Source organism: Mytilus californianus, unplaced genomic scaffold, assembly GCF_021869535.1.
Source record: "Mytilus californianus isolate M0D057914Y unplaced genomic scaffold, xbMytCali1.0.p SCAF_3, whole genome shotgun sequence".
Classification (NCBI taxonomy): Eukaryota; Metazoa; Mollusca; class Bivalvia; order Mytilida; family Mytilidae; genus Mytilus; species Mytilus californianus.
Window position 1 is genome coordinate 74,924,651 of NW_026262679.1, and position 20,046 is coordinate 74,944,696.

At 32.2% G+C, this 20,046-nt stretch overlaps 1 long non-coding RNA gene across 39 annotated transcripts in view; it reads left to right on the plus strand.

Annotated features, from left to right (window-relative positions):
- Positions 1 to 20,046, plus strand: part of LOC127733270 (uncharacterized) — a 266,208-nt gene that overhangs the window by 82,121 nt on the left and 164,041 nt on the right. For 4 of the 39 annotated variants that reach the window (XR_007997029.1, XR_007996992.1, XR_007997000.1 and 1 more), the window contains exons 2-3: positions 1,553 to 1,620; positions 2,613 to 2,678. The exons of 14 other annotated variants lie outside the window; for them this stretch is intronic. This is a non-coding gene — a long non-coding RNA (uncharacterized LOC127733270). Of the gene's footprint in view, positions 1 to 417; positions 502 to 1,552; positions 1,621 to 2,612; positions 2,679 to 4,047; positions 4,132 to 6,099; positions 6,441 to 20,046 lie in introns of those variants that run through there. 21 more of the 39 variants (XR_007997025.1, XR_007997034.1, XR_007997022.1 and 18 more) reach the window with 12 other exon arrangements.

Consider the following 20,046-nt stretch of genomic DNA (forward strand, 5'->3'; position numbering starts at 1 on the left):
TCTTCTTTTTTATTTGTTCTCCAATTTAGGATTTGAATTAAAACATGCATCACATTAATTTCTGAATTAATTATAACAGCAAATATTCTCTTAACATTGACAATTTGGAAACCCTTTCTCTAATAGTCTCACCTGAACGAAAGTAAAGTTTTCGATTGTCAATTTGGATATCTACATATTTAGTCGATTTTTCAGCTTGAAAATGTATTACAAATTAGTCCAAAATTTCTTTTTCAAATTTATACTCGAATGAAATATATTTTAATAAGAAAGTATACTTAGTATTCTCGTTTGAATTGTTTTACATTGTCATTTCGGGGCCTTTTATAGCTGACTGTGCATATAAGTAAGTATATTTTTTTTTCATTGATGAATAGTTGTCTGATAGATATTAAAATAATTTGAATATGTATTACAGATAGACGGGAACCGTGAGAGAAGAAGACGAAAGTACAGTCTTAGACATGGAGATGATTTAATTGTAGATGCCTAGATGATGATGTAGGTATGTGGTCATTACAATTGTACTTAAACTGTTAATATTTTTAAGGTAATAAAATCAGTTTTCCCTAGAGAAACAGCTTGAAAATTTATTACAAATTAGTCCAAAGTTTCTTTTTCAATTGTATCAAATTCATACTCTAATGAAATATATTTTAATAAGAAAGTATACTTGTACTGCAATTTAGGATTTGAATTAAAACATCACATTAATTTTTGAATTAATAATAACAGCAAATAGTCTCTTAACATTTGGAAATAATGATTATATAAAAAAAACGTCTTCATTACTGATTGAAATATAGGTATAAAATGAAAAAAAGTTAATGATATATAGTCAAAAAGAGCAATTGACCAATGATGATGGCTACCAGAGTATAGAACTTTTTGATAGGTTACCTACTCTGTGTTAAGACATTCTTGTACTCTGTGATGTAAGAAAAACTGAAAGAAGTAAAATCATGTAAGCTTACAATCGGTGCAATTTGTAGATTAATTGTTTTATTGGGGTTTTTTTGAGAGTCATCTCATCTGTTAAAATTTTGCCTGTTTGTTGCCTAAAAAGTTTATTAGCCATTCATGAGAAGCAAACTTCAAAGGCAGTGACACACCTGTCAATTCAAAGGAACACAGCATGACTCCCTATAACTTCAGATAGGGCAGCATGGCAGCAAAACAAGTTGGAACTGACAGTAGTGACCAGACAACATAATACTTGAGGGAATAAAAATAATTTAATTTATAAATCCAGACAATAAAATTTCAAGATTAAATCTTCAGTCGACCTGTTCATGGAGTTATTGATGTTTAAAGATGATTTTTACCATGTTTTTTCAGTTTTTGCCTATTATCTAGAAAAAATGACCAGCAGGACAAGATCTAAAATATGTCAACGTGACTGAATGTGTCAAGTAACACTTTATAGAGTTATTTCCCTTTCGTGATGATTTTAATCAAGAAGTGGTTATTGTTGAAGATGATGTTGAGCAACACGGGCTCTAAAGAGCCTCTGTTTGAACAATTTTGATTGACCTAAGCATTTTACTTTCAGGTTAGCATTAATTACTGCTTGTCATTATGGATTGAAGTTTAGAATGATCATTGAATCCGACTTTTAAGGTAAGAACCATTGCATAGATTTATAAACTTGTTGATTAAAGATTATGTAAACGCCTTTGAATTTTGTTATTTTACATGTGACATTTTGTTGCAGAAGCCAGGCATAGCAATTCACATTACTTTGCTATAGGCGTCAAAATTTAGGGTTCAGTATTATGGTTAAAAAGTTTTCAAACATCAATAACTTTGTCAAACTTTGAAGTAATTGTACATAAGAAGAACCAACCGCAAAATTTTGAAATTCAAATATAAAAAAAAATATTCGTCAATTGAAGGAACAATACACTAATTCACAAATGTATGTAGGTATGAGTAAATTATTATTGTTTGGTCATAAGTTGAATATTTTTCTATATTTTAATTCTTTGATTAGTTGTGTTACATTGACCAAAAATACAAGAAATAACTTTCTACACATTTCAATTTTGTTTTGATGCAACATCATCCACAATATCTTATTTGACAACACTCATTGTTGCATATAAAATCAGAGAAATGAAATTATCATCAATTTTTATTTAACTTGGAAATCACAGTACTTTGTTGCAACCGATGTAATAAATATACTTTTTTTCACAGTTTTCACTAAGATAATTTTAAGGTTAAAGTTTTACAGATCAAACATTTATTTTTTATTTTCCACATTCAAAGTACCAAGAAAGAGTTATTTCATTAGTTTGATATATGGTTTCTAGTAACATGAATAAAATGTTATAACATTTGAAAAGTAAATTCTGAGATAGATTTCATCTTCAGGGGGAGACTAGTACAACAAACTGAAAGAATGTGTCATTCAATGGGAGATAACTCATAAATTATTGAAAAAAAATAATGTTGAAACAAAATCAAAACATGTTTTGTATTTCCGGCTTTTATAGATATTAAACTGGTTTTAATGCTATGCTTAATCTTAAGTCGGAAAACTAATTTTTGGCGAACAATTTAACACTTTTGTAAAATATATAATTTGTTAATTTTAATTCCTTTTTTAGGTTATTGCAGTGACTGTTTTCATGGATGGAGAGTAAAACTTGGTGGTCTGATACTGCTATATATTAGTAAGTATATAATTCCTCTGTTAAAAACAAATTTATTTTCATCTTAAAATAAAAATTGATAGGAATGTAATGTGCATTAGGCTTGAAAGTTTTAAAGAGTTTAGTCAGTTCTTTTTGTCTACCTTGCACCACAGGGGATATATGGTTATGGTCTTTGTCCAAGTGTCGTAAACACATCAATACTTAAGGATGTTTGCTCTTTTTTTTTTTTTTTTTTAACTTTTTGTCAGATAATCGGAATCATCTCGTTTTATCCATGAAGTGCCATTACAATTTTGCCTGCTTACACCCCTACTTATCTTTTCATAACTTTATTACATATTGTTTGAAAAGCCATGTTTGAAAATCTTAAAATCCTTGTTATTTTTTCATAGTTCTAATTTGCAATAAAATAAATAAATGGAGAAGATGATGCCCCTTGTTGCATAAAACATTATAAAGGGACAGTAAAAGTGATGTCACCCTAATTAGAAATTGATCTGAGTTTTGCGGTAATAAGCATTGGGATAAGTCTACTAACATTTGGTTGAGGCACACTTAATTTCGAGGACGGAAATGAAAAATTCAGCAATTTTTCCATTTGTAAAGGGGCATAACTTTAGAACAGTAAAAGTGATGCCACTTAAATTCAAAGCTGATCAGAGTTTTGTGGTAATTGTGTATAAGTTTCAAAATATTTGGTTGAGGCAAACTAAAGTGAAGAACGATACCCACTTTTGGGACGTACATACAGACGTACAAGGGTAACACTTAATGCCCCTTCCACTTTGGTGCTGGCATAAAAAATGACCTATATGTTAACAACAAACAGAAACAAAAATTCTTTTTAAATCACATACTATTGCCTTCATTTTGATACTAATTTTCAAAACCTACCTGAATTAAGATATGATCAATTGCCATGATTGCCGTTAGAATTAAGGCAAAATAAAAATATATATGTGGTTCTGGTTACCAGACCGACCCTAGTACTTTTTTTTAATTCTGTTAAATAAATTTTGAACGATCCCATTTTATGGAATGTGAATTTCTAAAATTAAATTCACAGACTTCAGTCATATCAATTTCCAATAAAAGTATCCACTACGGCTAAAAATGCAACAATTTCTTAACAGAATGCAACAAAAATTAACTAAATACATAATATGTCTTTTTATTTTACAACCAAACATATAGAAAATGGCAAACTTCCAGAAGGAGCGTGTATATTACCAGAATCAGACTCAGTGAACAAGATTTTTTTCCAGATTTTGACATTCCAAAAAAAAAAAAAAACAAAGTTGACCTACAGACCCAATTTTTTTGGAGGATGTAACTGGAACTACACATATATTTTTATTTGGCCTAAGTTTTTTTTTTTATTATGCAGATGAAAATTTGGATCCTTTTGGTTGGAAAGATTGTCAGGAACCTGAAGAAACTGAATTCACAATAAACATATGTACACAAACAGGTAAATATATATCTGTACATAGTAGGGATGTCATCGAGTATTCGAGTATCGCTCTGTAGTACCGAGTATTAAATACCAAAACATTACTCGACTAATTGGTTTCCTGTTTGAATATTGCTGTCTTCTTAACATAAAATTGATCTTCTTGAGAACCTCTTTCGAAAAATCAAATAGGCATCATTGATTAATCATACTAGTAAATTAAATACATTTTGTTTCGAATGCTTGTGCTAAATTGTCATTTAAAATACCTCCATAACTTCAAGGTGGGGGTTTACAGTTGTTTGTCTAAGTCAGAATTTTTTTTTTGCGCGCCAACATTTTTTTTATAGTATTTTGACGCTATCAATCAAATAATTTTTTTCAAAATTTAACACATTAAGGTATGGGGAAAATTTGGATTCAGAATATTTTTTTTTTGTCATCTGCTTGACCACAATATTTTTTTTCATCAAATTGAGGATCAGAATATTTTTTTAAGGCAAAAACCATAACCCCCCCCCCCCCCTTGAAGTTAAATGGTTGTTCCCTTAATGTATTTTAAAGAAAGATGGGGATACTTTTAACCACAATAAAAGTACCCCCAATTTTTACTAATTCTAAATGTTTATGTATGACTTTTGTCTCGCCTTGACGGGGTCAAAAAGCGAGACATAGGTATGCTGTTTCCTGCATCGGCGGCGTCAACAATGTATTAGTTTGTGATAAGGTCTAGTTCATGATGAACCACTAGTGGTAGGTCAATGATATTTGGTATGCAGTTGTATTAGCATTGGCACATCTCATTACCATGGAGATTATTTGGCCCCGCCCCCTCAGTCAAGGTCTATTGACTTTGAAACTTTTCATAGTTTACATGTATTAGTTTGTGATTAGGTGATTAGGTCAATTTATGGGGAACCACTAGTGGTAGGTCAATGATATTTGGTATGCAGTTGTATAAGCATTGGCATATCTCATTTCCATGGAAATTATTTGGCTCCGCCCCCTTTGTCATGGTCTATAGACTTTGAAAATTTTGCTAAGTTAACATGTATTAGTTTGTGATTAGGTCAGTTCAAGGGGAACCATTAGTGGTAGGCCAATGTTAATTGGTGTTCAGTTGTATAAGCATTAGCACATCTCATTTCCATGGAAAATATTTGGCACCGCCCCCTCAGTCATGGTCTATTTACTTTGAAACTTTTGCTTAGTTTACATGTATTAGTTTGTGATTAGATCAGTTTAAGATAAATTGCTAATGTTAAGTAAATGATATTTGGTATGCAAATTTATTGGCATTTGCAAGTATCATTTCCATGGAGATTATATAGCCCCACCCCTGATCATGGTTCATTGACTTTGAAACTTTTACATAGTTTACAAGTTAATGTTTGTTTAGGTTTGTTTAAAGGGAACGACTTATAATAAGTCAATGGTATTTGGTATGCAGTTGTATTAGCATTGGCACATCTCATTTCCATGGAGATTTTTTAGCCATGTACCTTCAGTCATGGTTCATCGACTTTGAATATTTGCATAACTTACATGTTAAAGTATTGCTATTTTAATTTCAACATTTGCATTATCAAAATTACAAAAAGGCGAGACATATCTCTGTGATAACAGTTTATTCAAGAGATTGCAAGAAAATACATGCAAGCCCCATTACATCCTAGTCGAGTGCCCATGTGTGCTCTTATATAAAAGTACATGTACACAAATAAAAGCACAGTTGCATGTGAATTGGGTTTGAAATGAAGTATTGCTCCGAAACATTTTTTTTGTTAAATTGGTCTGGAGTTTCCAGGCTACTATCTGAGAATGCACTAGCTAAACTAGACTTTTGGTCGTAATATCCCAATATAAATGATTCCATATGCAGATGATCAACATTGAACAATACAATATATAAAATAAAAGCTTATGTTTGATATACAAATCATTAGTCTTCTTTATTGTTATAAATCAATAAATCATTTTTTCCAGAAAAATAACAACACTGGTTGATACAATTCTAGGAACCGGAAGAAGTTAAAAGTTTGACTTGCAACGGAAAATCCAGGAAAACATGTCTTTTACTGAACAGTATGAGAGAGCAATGATGATTATTGGATTTAAACTGCTTGGAAAATATAACCAAATGAAGACGAAAAATGCACTGCATCAACAAACAAAACAACTACTGAAAGATTGGGATTCTAAAAACAATTGTTCAAAATCTTCTACAAGTTTAAGAAGACTGTACATACATGTATATATATATATATATTTATATAAGAAAGAAAAAAGTTTCAAGCACATGCATTATTTTGTGTACATAAATGTAATGAATAGAAAAAAGGAAAGAAAAAAAAAAGGAAAACAAAATGAAAAGAAAAAAAAAAAAAAAAAAAAAAATTATAAAAAAGAGAGAAAAAAAAATGAAAAGAAAAGAGAGAAAGAAAATTAAAGAAAAGAAAAGAAAAGAGAGAAAAAAAATTAAAGAAAAGAAAAGAAAGAAAAAAGAAAAGAAAATTAAAAAAAAAAATTGAGGAGGGAGGTGGGTAATGCAGCCAAGTAATACTGTATTCACCAATTTTCATGCACCATAACACCCACAATCGTGATAGTACTCTTAGATTTTCCTACAAATTTTGTGATTAAATAATATTACCTCATTATGCAGGAAATCTATTTTAAAAATTATCTTTACAATCATCATCTAGAGCAGACCAATATTTACGTCTTTTATCATTTTCATTGATATAAGATACCCCATTTTTAATTTCTAAATAAAACCAAGGTGCTTATTAATATGAATACAGTACAACTTGCCAGTCACAAGCCTGGAATAAAGAGCCACATTAAAATATCAAGAATTAAGTTAGTTTAAACAGGACTGTTTACAACTTTTTTGCCATTACTAGTATATGCATGTTACTCATATTTTTTCATTTTCGTTCAATAGGTCAATATAGAAAACAGGTGTGATTATGATTTTTATATAGCAGCTTTAGTTGCATGTACCTACCCTTTTTCAAAGTCTCTATAAACATGTTCATACCCTTAATTAATTGCCTTCATGGCTTAATTGCAGGTGTTTCCCATTTACATATGTTCTCCAGGTAAACAAAAAATTCTGAAACAAATTGTACATTCCAGCATTTAAGTGTCATACTAGTAAAAAAGGGGGGAAACAAATTTTAAACTTTTATTATATATTTAAATCATTAATTTATTGTGGCTTTAAATGCAGAGTGAACCACCATATAGCTTTAATTTTAGATTTATTGTGACTTTTAATGCCTAGTGAACTATCATATAATTTTAATGATATTATACCAACTTAAAACATACCTATAATTATGTATTGTACTAGGAATACACAAATCATAACTCATTATAATTTATATGTAGTTTTCATTCTAGTGAAGACCATGCTCATTACAATAAAAATTGTTTACAAATATCTTTAGTTCAGAGATAGTACATTTCTTTTCAGAGTCACAGTGTCGGATATTTTTTGTTCAACATACATGATCACATACAAAAGTCATGGGATAACGTCAGAAATCTAAGAAATATTTGAATAAAACAATGTTGCCTGCATGAAAATATTGATATTAACTTATTACGTTTGGTTTTCATCAGAGATAGTCCTTGGAGAAAATTTGCTGATCCTCACTATCGGTACATGTAAGTTCTATTACAATAAAAATATGTGATAAAAGTACATAAGGTAACATCTTTTTTCTTATTTTCCACATTTACAACACACAAAAAAAGAATTTTATCAGTTTAATATATGGTTTCCCGGATCAAGAATAAAAATTTTAAATCATGAAAAGTAAAATTTTGAGATAGAAAGTTTTTTTTTTTCATATCAGTACCAGAATCAGAATTTGACTTAATGTATTAAAGATTTTAATTAATCATATGGATGTCATATTTTTTGTGTTGTTGGGATGTTGTCACATTTATGTATTCAACACATCTTCTTTTACTCATTTTGTCATATATATAAAAAAGAAGATGTGGTATGATTGCCAATGAGACAACTCTCCACAAGAGACCAAATGATACAGAAATTAACAACTATAGGTCACTGTACGGCCTTCAACAATGAGCAAAGCCCATACCGCACAGTCAGCTATAAAAGGCCCCGAAATGACAATGTAAAACAATTCAAACGAGAAAAACTAACGGCCTAATTTATGTACAAAAAATGAACGAAAAACATATATGTAACACATAAACAAACAACAACCACTGAATTACAGGCTCCTGACTTGGGACAGGCACATACATACAGAATGTGGCGGGGTTAAACATGTTAGCGGGATCCCAACCCTCCCCTAACCTGGGACAGTGGTGTAACAGTACAACTTAAGAACCTATTTCCATATACTCTGGATTCATTATCATTCTTTGGATACCAATTTTTGTGGATATATAAGTGACCAACTTATAAAAGTGTTTAATGTAAACTTACAAATTTTCTATAGGCTTGTATGCCAACTTTAGCAAAACCCACAAAAATACAATTGTTCTTCAATCCACGAAATTGGAGAAATGTTAGAATATTGAGATCTACCTGCTGTAAATGTGTAATTACGTCAAAACTGTCACACATTTTTAAAGGAGTTATTGCCCTTAAATGTCAAATGTTACCAATTTTTTTTCCAATTTTATCTATTATTTTGAAAACAAAAATAAATGGAGAGAAATTTTAATAAAAAAAAGACAAGATATGCACAAAAGTCATATGGCTGAAATCTTCAGAGGACTAGTTATTGGAGTTATTGATCTTCAATGACAATTTTTAACATTGATCAGCAATACAAGATTGACAAAAAAGCCACCATGTCTTAAATCTTAATTCAACCTGTTCTTGGGAGTTTTTTCCGTTTAAAGATGATTTTTACCATTTTTTTTTTAAAGTTTTTGCCTATTATCTTGAAAAGAGTAGAATGGATACAAATATAGATAGAAACTTTAAAAAGCAAAAATGATCAGCAGGACAAAATCTACAAATATGTCAACATGACTGAAATTGTCAGTTAACTCTTTATAGAGTTATTGCCCTTTTGTGATAATTATAACCAAGAAGTGGTTATTGTTGAAGATTCAGGTGAGCGACACAGGTTCTTTAGAGCCTCTGTTTTGATTGACTAAGCATTTTATTTTCAGGCTAGCATTAATTACTGCTCGTCAGTATGGATTGATGTTTAGAATGGACATTGGAGCTGCCTTTTTAGGTAAGAACCATTGCATAGATTTATAATCTTGTTGACTAAGATTATGTAAACGCCCTTGAATTTTGTCAAGCCTGTGACATTTTGTTGCAGAAACCAGGCATAGCAATCCTACATTACGTTTTTATAGGTGTCAAAATTTAGGTTCAGTCTTGTAGTTAAATAGTTTTTAAACATTAATAACTTTGTCAATCTTTCAAGTAATTGTACAAAAGAAGAATCCACAGCGAAATTTTGAAAATTTATTTTTCTGTTTTCTGTAGTTTACAAAAGGTGCAATTTGTGGAAAAAAATAATTGTTTTATATATTTTCTATACACGCTATTACCATAGGAAAACAGTCAGCAAAATATTAAATACAAAAATTAATTTGCCTCCATCTATTTTTTAGAAGTCATTGTCTGATAACCAGGAAATATATTTGACATAGCCTGTAAATTGAAAATTGTACAATGATTCCTTGATAAATAATAACTGAAACCTTTTAAATATTTTCAGTAAAGGACAGTACAGTTTCTGATTGTCAATTTGGATATCTATATATTTATCTGAATTCCTGTGTAGTAATTGGGAAAAATATGGCTAGATTTAGTTGTAGCATATGAGTACGAGTAGCATATAGATATCTGCCAGTTCATGCAATAGCTACATTCAATTAATTATACTCTGAGCTTGTAGACGGGCCTGCTTTTCCATGACATCAATGTTCTCCAACAAAGCACAAATTCATAACTTTTTGTTTCTCTTACAGATGCAGCTTAAATTATTTGCGTCACAGACAACATCCAACACATCATTTATTCATGTGAATCTTCCCGAAATCCTTTGAGGTGAAAGACCAAGAAAAAACAAAAAAACGTTCAACACTAAACTTCAATGTTAGATAATTTGATATTTGTTTTTGATGAGGTTCGGCATAAATGTCCTGTGACGAGCCTTGCACTTGACCCGTAACACAGGTTCCCATATCAATTTTCTTTAGTAAAGTTTTTGTGGTTTTTCCTGGGCGGCGAGGTTACATTAAAGACGGATATATGCATACATTTATAGAGATATGGGCATTTTCTGCTTCTTGGTTGTCATTGGAGGGCCTCAGGGAAGACTAGTTTTATAGCTAACTGTGTAACCCTCTTTAAATAAAGAATTATTATTATTATTATTGTTCAAATGTTTATTTGTTCTATATATATATATATTCGCATTTTGAAATGTACTTGTACTTCATATATGTATTGATATATAAAATATATATTAAACGCTGGCTCAGTCAGTCTGCACAGCTAAATGCATTCATTTTGTTAGTTGTTATTGAAGTTAGAGACAAATATTCACATATAAACACCATATTATATTAGTTCATATGCCAAACTTGATGTATGAGCTTTTTGTGCAAGTGATGGTGGCATCATTGAGCTAAAAACAAATACAAGACTCTGTTTCCTTAAATTCTATTGTATTTGAAGCAGAAGTGGTACAGTGGCAGTTGTGCAGAGACCATATGGAAAGAAATGCAAATAAATATCTTGTGTTCAACTTCATTTGTCTTCTTTACAAAAAGTTTACATATAAGAAGATGTGGTATGAGTGCCAATGAGACAAATCTCCATCCAAGTCACAATTTGTAAAAGTAAACCATTATAGGACAAAGTACAGCCTTCAACATGGAGCCTTGGCTCACACCAAACAGCAAGCTATAAAGGGCCCCAAAAATGACTAGTGTAAAACCATTCAAACAGGAAAACCAATGGTCTAATCTATATAAAAACAGAGAGACGAGAAACACTTATGAACCACATCAACAAAGGACAACCACTGACCAACAGGTACCTACATGTATAACAATATGGTGATGTAGTGTGATTGCCAATGAGACAATTATTTACATGTATGACTATCATTGGAACACCACTCTATCATATCTTTGTACATTATGAAAACAGATAATGCTACCTTTGTAACATATAAATGTAAAAAAAGAAAATATCATATTAATTCATGACACAACAGGGGCGGATCCACCCATTTTCAAAAGGGGGGTTTCCCAACCCAGGATAAAGGGGGGGTTCCAACTATATGTCCCCATTCAAATGCATTGATTGTCAAGAAAAAAGGGGGGGTTCCAACCCCCGGAACCCCCCCCCCCCTCTGGACAAGGAAACACTTATGAACCACATCAACAAACGACAACCACTGAACAACAGGTACCTACATGTATAACAATATGGTGATGATGTGTGATTGCCAATGAGACAATGATGTACATGTATGACTATCATTGGAACACCACTCTATCATATCTTTGTACATTATGAAAACAGATAATGCTACCTTTGTAGCATATAAATGTAAAAAAAGAAAATATTATATTAATTCATGACACAACAGGGGCGTTTAAAAAGGGGGGTTCCCAACCCAGGATAAAAGGGGGGTTCCAACTATATGTCCCCATTCAAATGCATTGATCGTCAAGAAAAAAGGGGGGATTCCAACCCCCGGAACCCCCCCCCTCTGGATCCCCCACTGCACAACACCCCTATGGATATGAAACTTGACAGTACTAAAAAGCAAAATATCTCAAAGTCCTTCCTCTACATGTATATGGAAAGTAACATATTTATTTGACTTTACATGAAATGACAAAAGATGTTGAATAAGAAGCAAGAAATGTTCACCCTACTGGTACACTAGTCTTTACTTGTTCATATTGGTCATTTATTTTTGTATCAGTCCTTTTACAATGATGCTTGTTTGTACTTTTCTGTTGGTTCTGGGACACAGTTGTCATCCTAAGTAACTTTCAATTTTTTTTCATATACCTTCCAAATTTATTTCTTTATATTTTATATAAAAGATAGTAAGAAGGGGATGAAATTAGATGTAAACAAATTTGGGGTATGAATTTTTAGGTAAAGTAGTGATTTGGTCCAGTTTTTAGTTAGAGCCAATAGACTTTTCTATAATTTTGATATAATTTGTCCCAAAAGTAGTACACTACACTGTAAAAATCTTTTTTGTTTTAGGATAGAGCAGGTGAGATTTTTTTAATTTGCGTTTTTTTGTCTAAAAGAAATGCACTACGAAACAAGAAATGATTGTAACAGGATGCTGTTACGAAGTCTCCCAAACGAAGCTCCCATAATTCGTAATTCCCAGGGTCGCCTGACAATGGGCAACGTCCAGTGAAAATTGGTTTGGTCCAGTAAATTTATATGCATTAGTGATGCCTGGGGACTAACCTTGTATATCATTCAAATCATCTTGGCATGACAAACCAGAATATATATGGTTTAGGGGTGGGGATCTCGACCATTTACAAGATACTAGAACATTGGGGGTGGGGAGGAACCCCTGGGGACTGGCCCTATACGTCATTCAAATGTTCATTACATGGCGAACAGGAATATATATGGTTTAGGGGTGGGGATCTCAACCATTTACAAGATATTAGAACATTGGGGGTGGGGGGGGGAACCCCTGGGGACTGACCGTATACGTCATTCAAATGTTCGAGACATGACAAATAGGAATATATATGGTTTAGGGGTGGGGATCTCAACCATTTACAAGATATTAGAACTTTCTCAAATGGCAGGGGGTCGTTATGACCCTTGGGGACTAACCCTGTATATAATTCAAACCATCTTCGCATGACAAACCAGAATATATATGGTTTAGGGGTGGGGATCTTGACCACTTAGAAGATATTAGAACTTTCTTAAATGGCAGGGGGTGGGGGTGACCCCTGGGGACTAACCCTGTATTTCATTTGATGTGCTTTATCATGACAAACCAGAATATATATGGTTTAGGGGTGGGGATCTCGACCATTTACAAGATATTAGAACTTTCTCAAATGGCAGGGGGTCGGGATGACCCTTGGGGACTAATCCTGTATAACATTCAAACCATCTTAGCATGACAAACCAGAATATATATGGTTTAGGGGTGGGGATCTTGACCACTTACAAGATATTAGAACTTTCTTAAATTGCAGGGGGTGGGGGTGACCCCTGGGGACTAACCCTGTATAACATTTGATGTGCTTTATCATGACAAACCAGAATATATATGGTTTAGGTGTGGGGATCTCGACCATTTACAAGATATTAGAACTTTCTCAAATGGCAGGGGGTCGGGATGACCCCTGGGGACTAACCCTGTATATCATTCAAACCATCTTAGCATGACAAACCAGAATATATATGGTTTAGGGGTGGGGATCTTAACCACTTAGAAGATATTAGAACTTTCTTAAATGGCAGGGGGTGGGGGTGACCCCTGGGGACTAACCCTGTATAACATTTGATGTGCTTTATCATGACAAACCAGAATATATATGGTTTAGGGGTGGGGATCTCGACCATTTACAAGATATTAGAACTTTCTCAAATGGCAGGGGGTCGGGATGACCCTTGGGGACTAATCCTGTATAACATTCAAACCATCTTAGCATGACAAACCAGAATATATATGGTTTAGGGGTGGGGATCTTGACCACTTACAAGATATTAGAACTTTCTTAAATTGCAGGGGGTGGGGGTGACCCCTGGGGACTAACCCTGTATAACATTTGATGTGCTTAATCATGACAAACCAGAATATATATGGTTTAGGTGTGGGGATCTCGACCATTTACAAGATATTAGAACTTTCTCAAATGGCAGGGGGTCGGGATGACCCCTGGGGACTAACCCTGTATATCATTCAAACCATCTTAGCATGACAAACCAGAATATATATGGTTTAGGGGTGGGGATCTTAACCACTTAGAAGATATTAGAACTTTCTTAAATGGCAGGGGGTGGGGGTGACCCCTGGGGACTAACCCTGTATTACATTTGATGTGCTTTATCATGACAAACCAGAATATATATGGTTTAGGGGTGGGGATCTCGACCATTTACAAGATATTAGAACTTTCTCAAATGGCAGGGGGTCGGGATGACCCCTGGGGACAAACCCTGTATATCATTCAAACCATCTTAGCAAGACAAACCAGAATATATATGGTTTAGGGGTGGGGATTTTGACCACTTACAAGGTATTAAAACTTTCTTAAATGGCAGGGGGTGGGGGTGACCCCTGGGGACTAACCCTGTATTTTATTTAATGGTCTTTATCATTTAGAACATTTTCAATTAAAAAGATTGTGTCAATCACAAACGGTTTTCAATTTATAATCATTTGAAAATTAAAAAAAATTAAATCCCATAGGGTTCTATAGTAAAACCCTCTTTTCTTTTTGCCCCTCAAAGTACCCCTTTATAAACCCCATTGCACAAACAAAACCTTGATTGCACCACTAGACATGTTAGTCTAACATATTGTGAAACCCTAAGTTAATCTGACAAGCGGTTTTGGAGAACGGGTGCGGACAAGTTCAAATTTAAAAGCGGCGGAAGAAGAAGAAGAAGAAGAAGAAGAATAATAATAATAAGAACTGAGCAAAAACAATAAGTCTTCCCAAACTTCGTTTGGGAGACTTAATAACTGTGTTCTCGGGCCTAAGAGATGAATTCAGTAAATGTAGATTCTGAACTTTGGCAACTTCCCTGAATGATTTGAGGGTATCAACTTGTCAAACTGAATGAAAGTAAAAGATTTTCATCTTTACTTAATAGAAATTCTGTAAAAATGTTAAAATTTAGCATTACCGGTATATGGCTGAAAAAAGCATTTTAAAGCCATTTCCAGTCTGAGGGGCAAGTTGAATTTCTATCGGACAGGTTTTCATGTTTTTGATATTTGTGTTTCTAGGCTTAAATCAAGTTTCTAAAATCATTTGTGAACCCTGAATCTAGAGAAAAGTAGATTATCACAGAAAAAATATCCAAAATGTGTTATATATTTATAGTCCTGGTCTAACAGCCAGTTTGAAGGAAGTGAAATGTAAGGAGCTATGTACATAAAAGACCATCATAAAGAGTTCACTAATCTGTATTAAAAGCACTTCGCAATGATTGTTGTACCTTTTTCCTTTCATATTACACATTGTTCTTCTGTAGGATAGTAAGTGGTTCAAATATATGCCTGTTGAGACTAAAATTACACACAAATTTTCCACTGAAATGTGAAAAATCTTTTCATCAGACTATACTGTCTGCTAAAAATGTTGAATGCAAGAGTCCTATTGCCCTCAGACTTCTTGTATCATGTCACCTTAGCATAGATATGACCAAAAAGAAACAAATGTCTATTTTCTTTAGCTTCTGTATCCATTTATATATGTAAATATGTGTTTCGGCCTAAATTGACCCTAAATTATTTCAAGTCTTACATGGCCTAGGACCATTTTAAAATCATGTGGTATGCTATATTTTGAAACATTTCTTTCCAATTTAAGTACATTAAATATATATGAAAATTATTTATAGCACAATTACTTCACAAGTTTTAATTTGGTAGACAAAATTACTATTTTATATAAGCCCCCCACCTTTTCATTGGAAAATCTCTATTTTTAGGCACAGGCTCATATAAATTTGACTTTTGAAGAATTGTTATAAATATGGTACATCAAATGAGTGTTCAGCTGCTTTAAATACATGCTACACTATATATTAAGGCATTTAAAAGGCAATATTTTGCAATATTTAAATTTTGTAGGCCCAAATCTTGATAGATGAAATTGTTCCATTTAAAGGTAAAAAATAAACACCCAACGTTCAAATATAAGAATGACCATATGGTCTCTAATATATATTCTATTGCCAAGAAACTTGGTGAACTGTCTTATAATTCCCTAATCTTTGATAATGCCAAGTTTTATTAAAATTAGTCAAGTCTTTCTATCCTGTTGTGTTGTTTCAGTTTTACATATCCTCATTCTGTGATCACTAGATCACCTCTCGTGTTTTATAAAAATATGTATGCAAATGTTTTCTGCAATACATTGAAAAGGTACAAATGCTATGGGTAAAAGGGAGATATGGTGTATATGTCAATGAGACAACAACCCAACAACAAATATATTCTTAACACATCTATGTATGTTTAAAAATTCTTGTGTAGTACAATGGAACATAATGTATATTTATATATCAGTGACTTGATACATGTATGTACATATTGATACAATCCATCCTAAAAATTAGTTGTGTGAAGAGCCCAAGCAGTTCATTTGCATATAAAAGACTGATATTAAAATGAATTCCTGCATAACAAATTCAGGGAATGAGACACTATCATATTAAAACAAGCCATAAGTATATTGGTTAATGTTTTTAATGTTGGTCTAAGAATGACCAAAGGATAGCTAAAGCAAACAAAGGCAGAAGTTAAGAAACACATGCAGTGGAAAAAAAAATAACAAAAGAAAAGAAAAGCCCACATAGCACTACACCGAAAATTACCTTGTAAACATTGAGCAACACGAACCAACAAAAGGTCCATACAGAACTTATGTACAATTTCAAATCTGACTAATTTAAAACTTGAGGTTCACTCCCCAACTGCAACAGTCGGAAAGCTGACCCCGGTTTGACCCCATTTCTTAAAGCAACAATGGAAGTCATGTGAATAACATATTTGGGCATTTTTTGGGTCATTTTTTCTTCAACTGAAACAAATCTGTATCCTCCAAAAAGTCCAAAATAATTAAGTATCTATCTACTAAATATATTTTTAAACAACAGATATTATGTAAAACAATTAGGTAAACATATTTTATCATTTTCAAACCAGTTTCAGGACTAAAATAGGGCTTTACTATTACAGTAAATTAATATATTATTCCAAGAGTTACTTTGATATTTTAGTATACATTTTAACTGCTGTAACTAAATAATACCAACACAGAAATAAATTTCTATTTATAAAGGTCAGGACTAGCCAAAATATGCATAAATACTGCATCTAGACAGGGTTAAAATGTTGAATTCCCCTGCAATATTTATGTATACCTGATCCTACCTTTTTCATATAAATTTAAAAGAAATAATAATCAAAGTATTCTCAATGTAAATTCTTCATAATTTGAAATTGGTTTGCTAGCTGTGCATAATTAAACTTAATTTAATAGTAAATTTTGTCTCATTGATTCCATACCTACTGTAGGTTAATTAATTAAGTGAATGGACCTAAATTGTAAAAATAGCCTAAACCAATGGATAATTATTTTTAAAATGGTTAATCATGTACTTACGAATAAATAAAAGAAGAAAGATTCGATTTCCATTTTTTTCTGCTATTTAAAAAAATATTACTAGGCATACAAGTATTCCAATGCAGTTTCAAGAGTGCTAAATGAATACTTTTTTTTTAGAACACAAGTATTAAAGTCACACAGTGCTTTGAATAAAAGTGATTAAAATGCAAGTCTGAAAGAGATTGTTTTTAAGTTCAAAGGACAAGACTTTTATGTTTCCTTTCAATGTACATGTAATATTTGCATTTACTTGTGCAGGATTCCCTCATTACATAAAAAAAATATTTATAACAATGAATGATTTTTTCCAGTCATCTCAAATTCAAGGTTGTGTAAAGACAGTTTTAAAATTATTGCATAAAAATTCACACACAAGACGACAGGGGTATCATGCGCTCATGGCGCAGCTGTTTATTGTAGATCGAATCAGTCAACCAAATGTCTTATAGATATAAGAAGATGTGGTATGAGTGCCAATGAGACAACTCAATATTTATAAAAGTAAAGCATTAGGGAGCTACCATTTGATTTTTATGGGAGAGGGGGGGGAGCTAGGATGAAAAATGTTGTCCTGCATTTTTTTTTTTTAGTTGTAATTTCTGTCCTGCCTTTTTTTTTTTCTCTCTCTATTCCGTTCAGCCTTTTTTTTAATAGTTTATCCTGACTTTCTTTACATAAATTGTCATCTTGCCTTTTCTTTTTTTGCCAAGTAGCTCATCCTGCCTTTTTTTTTTACTCAAAACTCCTGTCCTGCCTTTTTTTTAGATTTCATCCTAGCCCCCCCCCCCCCCCCCCCCATAAAAATCAAATGGTAGCTCCCTTATAGGTCAAAGTACGGTCTTCAACCCTTGTTTCACTGCCAATGTTGACATTCTTTTCCTTTTAATAGCTGAACATGCCTAGTTCATGTGTAACCCATCTCGAGCTAAGGGGTTCAATTGAAGTTCACATGAATATGGATTTAATGAGATCGATTATTCACTTGCAAGTGAATAATTCATTAGCGATGTTTCTTTGCTTATTTTGACAAAACTGAACCAAACTGGCTGCTAAAAGCGAATTATTGTTTCACAATTTCCATTTCATTAATGATTGAACAAAAAAAAAATTATATATTTTATTTTTTCTATATCTCGTAGATAATGCCCCTTTAATAGATTTAGGAAAACATTTTAAATTACTTTAAATAGTGAAACTGGAATACTGGATGGAATATCAAATATCAGTGTCAATAAATAAATAAATAAATAAAACAGTTTATTCATAACTATTATTTTTGATATTTGACTATGCATAAACACTTTGTACAAAGCTCATTTCAATAAGTATTGAACAAATGTCTAAATGAAGGAATGCACACATCTATTTTGGTGTTTTATTTATCCTGGTATATAATGGAAATTATAAAATAATTAATATTTCCAAAAGAGAAAAAAAAAATGTTTGGACTTATCTCCTATTTGATAAAGCCAAAGAGATAAAGAGGTCTTTTCAACAATATAAAAGAAATCCAAGCACATATAGTCTTTGGCTATACAAACATTAAGAGGAAATGTAGTGCATTATATGACGTGTAATTAAATACCTTGCAAGCAAAAACATCCATTCTTGTTCAGGCTTGCTTACTCATAAAATTTGAAAATAACAGTAAAAGAAAAATCTCTCCTTTTCATTCTAAATGCTGTGTTTCTTTGGCGATTGCATGGCCATCTACTTCAAGGAATACATTCATTTCAATGAAAAAAAGACTGTTTTTACAATGTCTATTTCCTTTATTTATTTTAGAATTCTCTAAAGAAAAACATGGGGAAATGAAATTAAAAAAAAATCAGCAGTTTTTATACGCCCGTTTACGGAACGTATTATGGTATACCTCTGTCCGTCTGTCCGCCCGTCCGTCGTCAACATCTCAGACATTAACTCAAAAACGCTTTAACCAATTTGCATAAAACTTTGGTGAATTGTTTATATCTATTGACGTGAGCTCCCTTTCGCTTTTTATAAATCTTAGATTTTACGTTTCCGAGTTATGGGGTTTTATTCATTAATAAAAGGGGGATTTTCCAGTTTTCGGACAAAAACTCAAGAATGCTTTCACCAACTTGCAAGAAATTGTGGTGAATTGTTTATATCTATTGACATGAACTCCCTTTCGATTTTTATATATTTTAGATTTTACATTTCCGAGTTACAGGGTTTTATTCATAAAAAAGGGGAATTTTTCAGTTTTCTGACAAAAAATATTATATTTATTGATGTAAGCTCTGTTTAGAATTTTATAAACTTTTCATTTATCATTTCTGAGTTATGTGGTTTTATTCATTAAAAAAGGGGGGATTCTATGTCAAATACTTTGAACTTCAAGTTTGGATATGTGCTAACTATGCTTAGCTCGACATTGCGTGTATTATTTTTGCGTTTAGTAGTTGTACATGCATCATACAAATGTGTGTAAGCACACATCCTTGTCCCTAGGTCTTTAGGGGATAGTTTTCTCAATGGTAATCATACAAAATATATATATATCTTTATTTTTTGTATCACTTATCTTGA